The sequence below is a fragment of the Anomaloglossus baeobatrachus genome, chromosome 4, assembly GCF_048569485.1.
Source record: "Anomaloglossus baeobatrachus isolate aAnoBae1 chromosome 4, aAnoBae1.hap1, whole genome shotgun sequence".
In the NCBI taxonomy this organism is placed as follows: Eukaryota; Metazoa; Chordata; class Amphibia; order Anura; family Aromobatidae; genus Anomaloglossus; species Anomaloglossus baeobatrachus.
In genome coordinates this window covers 386,841,739-386,852,231 of record NC_134356.1, presented here as the reverse complement: position 1 = coordinate 386,852,231, position 10,493 = coordinate 386,841,739, and the positions used below count along the sequence as shown (strand labels likewise).

General features: G+C 61.1%; 2 long non-coding RNA genes across 2 annotated transcripts in view; one reads left to right on the top strand and one right to left on the bottom strand.

Annotated features, from left to right (window-relative positions):
• LOC142303660 (uncharacterized) overlaps window positions 1–8,549 on the bottom strand; it is a 14,089-nt gene extending 5,540 nt beyond the window's left edge. The window contains exon 1 of the long non-coding RNA XR_012753046.1: window positions 8,246–8,549. This is a non-coding gene — a long non-coding RNA (uncharacterized LOC142303660). The remainder of the gene's footprint in view (window positions 1–8,245) is intronic.
• The window catches only part of LOC142303661 (uncharacterized), a 152,878-nt gene continuing 150,886 nt past the window's right edge, over window positions 8,502–10,493 (top strand). The window contains exon 1 of the long non-coding RNA XR_012753047.1: window positions 8,502–8,717. This is a non-coding gene — a long non-coding RNA (uncharacterized LOC142303661). The remainder of the gene's footprint in view (window positions 8,718–10,493) is intronic.

Here is a 10,493-nt window from a genome sequence, read left to right as displayed (position 1 = left end):
ACGGCCCCACACACACACACGGCCCCACACACACACACAGCCCCACACACACGGCCCCACACACACACACACACACACACGGCCCCACACACACACACACACACGGCCCCACACACACACACACGGCCCCACACACACACGGCCCCACACACACACACACGGCCCCACACACACACACACACACACACACGGCCCCACACACACACACAGCCCCACACACACACACACACACACACACGGCCCCACACACACACAGCCCCCACACACACGGCCCCACACACACACACACACGGCCCCACACACACACACAGCCCCACACACACGGCCCCACACACACACACACACACACACACGGCCCCACACACACACACACGGCCCCACACACACACACACGGCCCCACACACACACGGCCCCACACACACACACACGGCCCCACACACACACGGCCCCACACACACGGCCCCACACACACGGCCCCACACACACACACACACACGGCCCCACACACACACACACACACACGGCCCCACACACACACACACACACACACACACGGCCCCACACACACACACACACACACACACACACGGCCCCACACACACACACACACACACACACACGGCCCCACACACACGGCCCCACACACACACACACGGCCCCACACACACACACACACACACACACGGCCCCACACACACACACACGCACACACACACACACGGCCCCACACACACACACACACACACACTGCCCCCCACACACACACCACACACACACTGCCCCCCACACACACACACACACACTGCCCCACACACACACACACACACACGGCCACACACACACACACACACACACACGGCCACACACACACACACACACACACACACACACGGCCCCACACACACACACACACGGCCCCACACACACACACACACACACGGCCCCACACACACACACACACACGGCCCCACACACACACACACACACACACACACGGCCCCACACACACGGCCCCACACACACACACACGGCCCCACACACACACACACGGCCCCACACACACACACGCCCCACACACACACACACACACACACAGCCCCCACACACACAGCCCCACACACACACAGCCCCACACACACACACACACACACACACGGCCCCACACACACACACACACACACGGCCCCACACACACACACACACACACACACGGCCCCACACACACACACACACACGGCCCCACACACACACACACGGCCCCACACACACACACACACACGGCCCCACACACACACACACGGCCCCACACACACACACACGGCCCCACACACACACACACACACGGCCCCACACACACACACACACGGCCCCACACACACACACACACGGCCCCACACACACACACACACGGCCCCACACACACACACACACGGCCCCACACACACACACACACGGCCCCACACACACACACACGGCCCCACACACACACACACGGCCCCACACACACGGCCCCACACACACGGCCCCACACACACGGCCCCACACACACACACACGGCCCCACACACACACGGCCCCACACACACGGCCCCACACACACACACACGGCCACACACACACACACACGGCCCCACACACACACACACACACACACACGGCCCCACACACACACACACACACACACACACACACACACTGCCCCCACACACACACACACACGGCCCCACACACGGCCCCACACACACACACACGGCCCCACACACACACACACACGGCCCCACACACACACACACACACGGCCCCACACACAGCCCCACACACACACACACGGCCCCACACACACACACACACACGGCCCCACACACACACACACACACGGCCCCACACACACACACACGGCCCCACACACACACACACGGCCCCACACACACACACACGGCCCCACACACACACACACGGCCCCACACACACACACACGGCCCCACACACACACACACGGCCCCACACACACACACACACGGCCCCACACACACACACACGGCCCCACACACACACACACGGCCCCACACACACACACACGGCCCCACACACACACACACGGCCCCACACACACACACACACGGCCCCACACACACACACACACGGCCCCACACACACACACACACGGCCCCACACACACACACACACGGCCCCACACACACACACACACACACGGCCCCACACACACACACACGGCCACACACACGGCCCCACACACACACACACACACACACGGCCCCACACACACACACACACACACGGCCCCACACACACACACACACGGCCCCACACACACACACACACGGCCCCACACACACACACACACGGCCCCACACACACACACACACACGGCCCCACACACACACACACACGGCCCCACACACACACACACACGGCCCCACACACACACGGCCCCACACACACACACACACACACACACACACACGGCCCCACACACACACACACACGGCCCCACACACACACACACACACGGCCCCACACACACACACACACGGCCCCACACACACACACACACGGCCCCACACACACACACACGGCCCCACACACACACACACACGGCCCCACACACACACACACACGGCCCCACACACACACGGCCCCACACACACGGCCCCACACACACGGCCCCACACACACACACACGGCCCCACACACACACACACGGCCCCCACACACACACACACGGCCCCACACACACACACACGGCCCCACACACACACACACGGCCCCACACACACACACACACACGGCCCCACACAGCCCCACACACACACACACAGCCCCACACACACACACACAGCCCCACACACACACACACGGCCCCACACACACACACACGGCCCCCACACACACACACACGGCCCCACACACACACACACGGCCCCCACACACACACACACCACACACACGGCCCCACACACACACACACGGCCCCACACACACACACACACGGCCCCACACACACACACACACGGCCCCACACACACACGGCCCCACACACACACACACACGGCCCCACACACACACACACACGGCCCCACACACACACACACACGGCCCCACACACACACGGCCCCACACACACACACACACGGCCCCACACACACACACACACGGCCCCACACACACACACACACGGCCCCACACACACACACACGGCCCCACACACACACACACACGGCCCCACACACACACACACACGGCCCCACACACACACACACACGGCCCCACACACACACACACACGGCCCCACACACACACACACACGGCCCCACACACACACACACACACGGCCCCACACACACACACACACACGGCCCCACACACACACACACACACGGCCCCACACACACACACACGGCCCCACACACACACACACGGCCCCACACACACACACACGGCCCCACACACACACACACACACGGCCCCACACACACACACACGGCCCCACACACACACACACGGCCCCACACACACACACACGGCCCCACACACACACACACACGGCCCCACACACACACACACACACACGGCCCCACACACACACACACACACACACGGCCCCACACACACACACACACACACACACGGCCCCACACACACACACACACACACGGCCCCACACACACACACACACACACACGGCCCCACACACACACACACACACACACGGCCCCACACACACACACACACACACGGCCCCACACACACACACACACACACACGGCCCCACACACACACACACGGCCCCACACACACACACACGGCCCCACACACACACACACACACGGCCCCACACACACACACACACACGGCCCCACACACACACACACACGGCCCCACACACACACACACACACGGCCCCACACACACGGCCCCACACACACACACACACACACGGCCCCACACACACACACACACGGCCCCACACACACACACACACGGCCCCACACACACACACACACACGGCCCCACACACACACACACACACACGGCCCCACACACACACACGGCCCCACACACACACACGGCCCCACACACACACACGGCCCCACACACACACACACGGCCCCACACACACACACACGGCCCCACACACACACACACACGGCCCCACACACACACACACACGGCCCCACACACACACGGCCCCACACACACACACACACGGCCCCACACACACACACACACGGCCCCACACACACACACACACGGCCCCACACACACACACACGGCCCCACACACACACACACACGGCCCCACACACACACACACACGGCCCCACACACACACACACACGGCCCCACACACACACACACACGGCCCCACACACACACACACACGGCCCCACACACACACACACACACGGCCCCACACACACACACACACACGGCCCCACACACACACACACACACGGCCCCACACACACACACACGGCCCCACACACACACACACGGCCCCACACACACACACACACACGGCCCCACACACACACACACGGCCCCACACACACACACACGGCCCCACACACACACACACGGCCCCACACACACACACACACGGCCCCACACACACACACACACACACGGCCCCCACACACACACACACACACACACGGCCCCACACACACACACACACACACACACACACGGCCCCACACACACACACACACACACGGCCCCACACACACACACACACACACACGGCCCCACACACACACACACACACACACGGCCCCACACACACACACACACACACACGGCCCCACACACACACACACGGCCCCACACACACACACACGGCCCCACACACACACACACACACGGCCCCACACACACACACACACACGGCCCCACACACACACACACACGGCCCCACACACACACACACACACACGGCCCCACACACACGGCCCCACACACACACACACACACGGCCCCACACACACACACACACGGCCCCACACACACACACACACGGCCCCACACACACACACACACACGGCCCCACACACACACACACACACACGGCCCCACACACACACACGGCCCCACACACACACACGGCCCCACACACACACACGGCCCCACACACACACACACGGCCCCACACACACACACACGGCCCCACACACACACACACACGGCCCCACACACACACGGCCCCACACACACACGGCCCCCACACACACACGGCCCCACACACACACGGCCCCACACACACACGGCCCCACACACACACGGCCCCACACACACACGGCCCCACACACACACGGCCCCACACACACACGGCCCCACACACGCGCGGCCCCACACACACACACGCGCGGCCCCCCACACACACACGCGCGGCCCCCCACACACACACGCGCGGCCCCCCACACACACACACGCGCGCGGCCCCACACACACACACGCGCGGCCCCACACACACACACGCGCGGCCCCACACACACACACGCGCGGCCCCACACACACACACGCGCGGCCCCACACACACACACGCGCGGCCCCACACACACACACACGGCCCCACACACACGGCCCCACACACACGGCCCCACACACACGGCCCCACACACACGGCCCCACACACACGGCCCCACACACACGGCCCCACACACACGGCCCCACACACACGGCCCCACACACACGGCCCCACACACACGGCCCCACACACACGGCCCCACACACACGGCCCCCACACACACGGCCCCACACACACGGCCCCACACACACGGCCCCACACACACGGCCCCACACACACAGGGCCCACACACACAGGGCCCACACACACAGGGCCCACACACACACAGGGCCCACACACACACAGGGCCCCCCTTTGCCCCCACCAAACGTGCAGCGTCACCCCCTGCCCAGTGCGCCCCCAAGAGAGGCTGCACGTCGGGGGGGGGGGGCTCGCAGGGAGAGAGGCTGCACGTCGGGGGGGGGGGCTCGCAGGGAGAGAGAGGCTGCACGTCGGGGGGGGGGGGGGGGCTCGCAGGGAGAGAGAGGCTGCACGTCGGGGGGGGGGGGCTCGCAGGGAGAGAGAGGCTGCACGTCGGGGGGGTGGCTCGCAGGGAGAGAGAGGCTGCACGTCGGGGGGGTGGCTCGCAGGGAGAGACAGGCTGCACGTCGGGGGGGGGGCTCGCAGGGAGAGAGAGGCTGCACGTCGGGGGGGGGGCTCGCAGGGAGAGAGGCCCCGCGAGAGCCCCCACAACACGCACCACTGCCCCGCGAGAGCCCCCACAACACGCACCACTGCCCCGCGAGAGCCCCCACAACACGCACCACTGCCCCGCGAGAGCCCCCACAACACGCACCACTGCCCCGCGAGAGCCCCCACAACACGCACCACTGCCCCGCGAGAGCCCCCACAACACGCACCACTGCCCCGCGAGAGCCCCCACAACACGCACCACTGCCCCGCGAGAGCGCACAACTGCCCCGCGAGAGCGCACAACAACACGCACCACTGCCCCGCGAGAGCGCACAACAACACGCACCACTGCCCCGCGAGAGCCCACAACAACAAGCACCACTGCCCCGCGAGAGCCCACAACAACAAGCACCACTGCCCCGCGAGAGCCCACAACAACAAGCACCACTGCCCCGCGAGAGCCCACAACAACAAGCAGAACTGCCCCGCGAGAGCCCACAACAACAAGCAGAACTGCCCCGCGAGAGCCCACAACAACAAGCAGAACTGCCCCGCGAGAGCCCACAACAACAAGCAGAACTGCCCCGCGAGAGCCCACAACAACAAGCAGAACTGCCCCGCGAGAGCCCACAACAACAAGCAGAACTGCCCCGCGAGAGCCCACAACAACAAGCAGAACTGCCCCGCGAGAGCCCACAACAACAAGCAGAACTGCCCCGCGAGAGCCCACAACAACAAGCAGAACTGCCCCGCGAGAGCCCACAACAACAAGCAGAACTGCCCCGCGAGAGCCCACAACAACAAGCAGAACTGCCCCGCGAGAGCCCACAACAACACGCACCACTGCCCAGCGAGAACCCCCCAAACGTGCAGCGTCGCCCTCCGCGAGCCCCCCCCCTTAAACATGCAGCGTCACCCCCTGGCCACTGCGATTCCCCCAAACATGCAGCGTCACCCCCTAGCCACTGCGAGCCCCCCAAACATGCAGCGTCACCCCCTGGCCACTGCGAGCCCCCCAAACGTGCAGCGTCACCCCCTGCCCAGTGCGATCCCCCCCAAAACGTGCAGCGTCGCCCCCTGCCCAGTGCGATCCCCCCCAAAACGTGCAGCGTCGCCCCCTGCCCAGTGCGATCCCCCCCAAACGTGCAGCATCGCCCCCTGCCCAGTACGAGCCCCCCCAAACGTGCAGCGTCACCCCCTGCCCAGTGCGAGCCCCCAAACATTCAGCGTCGTCCCGTGCTCAGTGCGAACCCCCCCAAAACCTGCAGCTTCGTCCCCTGCGATCCCCCCCCCAAACGTGCAGCATCGCCCCCGGCCAGTCCGAGCCCCCCCAAACGTGCAGCGTCACCAACCCGGCCAGTGCCATCCCCCCAAACGTGCAGCGTCGCCCCCCGGCCAGTGCGAGCCCCCCCAAACGTGCAGCGTCGCCCCCCGGCCAGTGCGAGCCCCCCCAAACGTGCAGCATCACCAACCCGGCCAGTGCCATCCCCCCAAACGTGCAGCATCGCCCCCCGGCCAGTGCGAGCCCCCCCCAAACGTGCAGCGTCGCCCCCCGGCCAGTGCGAGCCCCCCCAAACGTGCAGCATCATCCCCCCGGCCAGTGCGAGCCTCCCCAAATGTACAGCGTCATCCCCCCGGCCAGTGCGAGCCCCCCCAAACGTGCAGCGTCGCACCGCAGCCAGTGCGATCCCCCCCAAACGTGCAGCGTCGCACCGCGGCCAGTGCGAGCCCCCCCAAACGTGCAGCATCGCCCCCCGGCCAGTGCGAGCCCCCCCAAACGTGCAGCATCGCCCCCCGGCCAGTGCGAGCCCCCCCAAACGTGCAGCGTCACCAACCCGGCCAGTGCCATCCCCCAAACGTGCAGCGTCGCCCCCCGGCCAGTGTGAGCCACCCCAAACGTGCAGCGTCGCCCCCCGGCCAGTGCCATCCCCCCCCAAACGTGCAGCGTCGCACCCTGGCCAGTGCAAGCCCCCCCAAACGTACAGTATCATCCCCTGCTCCGTGTAACCCCCCATAAGACACTTACCTTATTGAAGCCTGAGACATACACAAGCTGCAGCCCCCAACACAGACAGGAGACACTGCTCTGTGCCCCCAACATCCAGGCTGAGACCCCAGAGCTATAACTAATGAGGAAACGCTGACTCTTCTCCACCTCAGGGTCAGGATCCTCCGCTCTGCACTGAGGAGTCCAAGCACTGCCGCTTCCCGCCCACAGATCTGCACGGCACTGAGGAGGCCCCGCCTTTTCCGGTGACATCATGATTTCATGAAATCACTCCTCCCACCTCAAAAAATCAACTCCGATCTAGCCTCTACCGCAGCAGCACACACACAGATGCACTTCCTGCTACCACAGTGGAACGCACACCGGCAGCGCCTCGTTCAGGACCTTGTTGTCACTGACGACCGGCCGACTCAGTCACGGCAGACGCAGTACAGTACGGAAGCAGGTCCAAACCGTCCGGGACCGGTTCATTGGAGTACAAGAAGCCCAGGTTAGAAGAGCTACTCTTGGAGGCCAGAAGTGCATTGCCATTGTTTTTTTTTCCTTTTATTTTGATTTATATTGTACCTATGTGTGTTTGCCAGCTTTTTTTTTTTTTTAAATAAACCTGACATTTCATATCTGTATGTAGCAGAGTTGTATGTGTTTGTCTGTATGTAGCAGAGTTGTATGTGTTTGTATGTAGCAGAGTTGTATGTGTTTGTCTGTATGTAGCAGAGTTGTATGTGTTTGTCTGTATGTAGCAGAGTTGTATGTGTTTGTCTGAATGTAGCAGAGTTGTATGTGTTTGTCTGAATGTAGCAGAGTTGTATGTGTTTGTCTGAATGTAGCAGAGTTGTATGTGTTTGTCTGTATGTAGCAGAGTTGTATGTGTTTGTATGTAGCAGAGTTGTATGTGTTTGTCTGTATGTAGCAGAGTTGTATGTGTTTGTCTGTATGTAGCAGAGTTGTATGTGTTTGTCTGTATGTAGCAGAGTTGTATGTGTTTGTCTGAATGTAGCAGAGTTGTATGTGTTTGTCTGAATGTAGCAGAGTTGTATGTGTTTGTCTGAATGTAGCAGAGTTGTATGTGTTTGTCTGAATGTAGCAGAGTTGTATGTGTTTGTCTGAATGTAGCAGAGTTGTATGTGTTTGTCTGTATGTAGCAGAGTTGTATGTGTTTGTCTGTATGTAGCAGAGTTGTGTGTGTTTGTCTGTATGTAGCAGAGTTGTGTGTGTTTGTCTGTATGTAGCAGAGTTGTGTGTGTTTGTCTGAATGTAGCAGAGTTGTATGTGTTTGTCTGAATGTAGCAGAGTTGTATGTGTTTGTCTGTATGTAGCAGAGTTGTATGTGTTTGTCTGTATGTAGCAGAGTTGTATGTGTTTGTCTGTATGTAGCAGAGTTGTATGTGTTTGTCTGTATGTAGCAGAGTTGTATGTGTTTGTCTGTATGTAGCAGAGTTGTATGTGTTCGTCTGTATGTAGCAGAGTTGTGTGTGTTTGTCTGTATGTAGCAGAGTTGTGTGTGTTTGTCTGTATGTAGCAGAGTTGTGTGTGTTTGTCTGTATGTAGCAGAGTTGTGTGTGTTTGTCTGTATGTAGCAGAGTTGTGTGCGTTTGTCTGTATGTAGCAGAGTTGTGTGCGTTTGTCTGTATGTAGCAGAGTTGTGTGCGTTTGTCTGTATGTAGCAGAGTTGTGTGCGTTTGTCTGAATGTAGCAGAGTTGTGTGCGTTTGTCTGAATGTAGCAGAGTTGTGTGCATTTGTCTGAATGTAGCAGAGTTGTGTGCATTTGTCTGAATGTAGCAGAGTTGTATGCGTTTGTCTGTATGTAGCAGAGTTGTGTGTGTCTGTATGTAGCAGAGTTGTGTGTGTGTGTGTGTTTGTCTGTATGTAGCAGAGTTGTGTGTGTGTGTTTGTCTGTATGTAGCAGAGTTGTGTGTGTGTGTTTGTCTGTATGTAGCAGAGTTGTGTGTGTGTCTGTATGTAGCAGACTTGTGTGTGTGTGTGTGTGTCTGTCTGTATGCAGCAGACTTGTGTGTGTGTGTCTGTATGTAGCAGACTTGTGTGTGTGTGTGTCTGTCTGTATGCAGCAGACTTGTGTGTGTGTGTGTGTGTCTGTCTGTAAGTGTATATGACTGTATAGATTTGTCTGTTTATATGTATTTTTGTGAGTTTGTCTTTAAATATGTATATGTACATGTTCGTATCGGTGTCTGTGTGTGGATGGGGCCCACTGGGACTCTTCCGCCCGGGGCCCACAAAAACCTGGAGCCGGCCCTGGTCCCA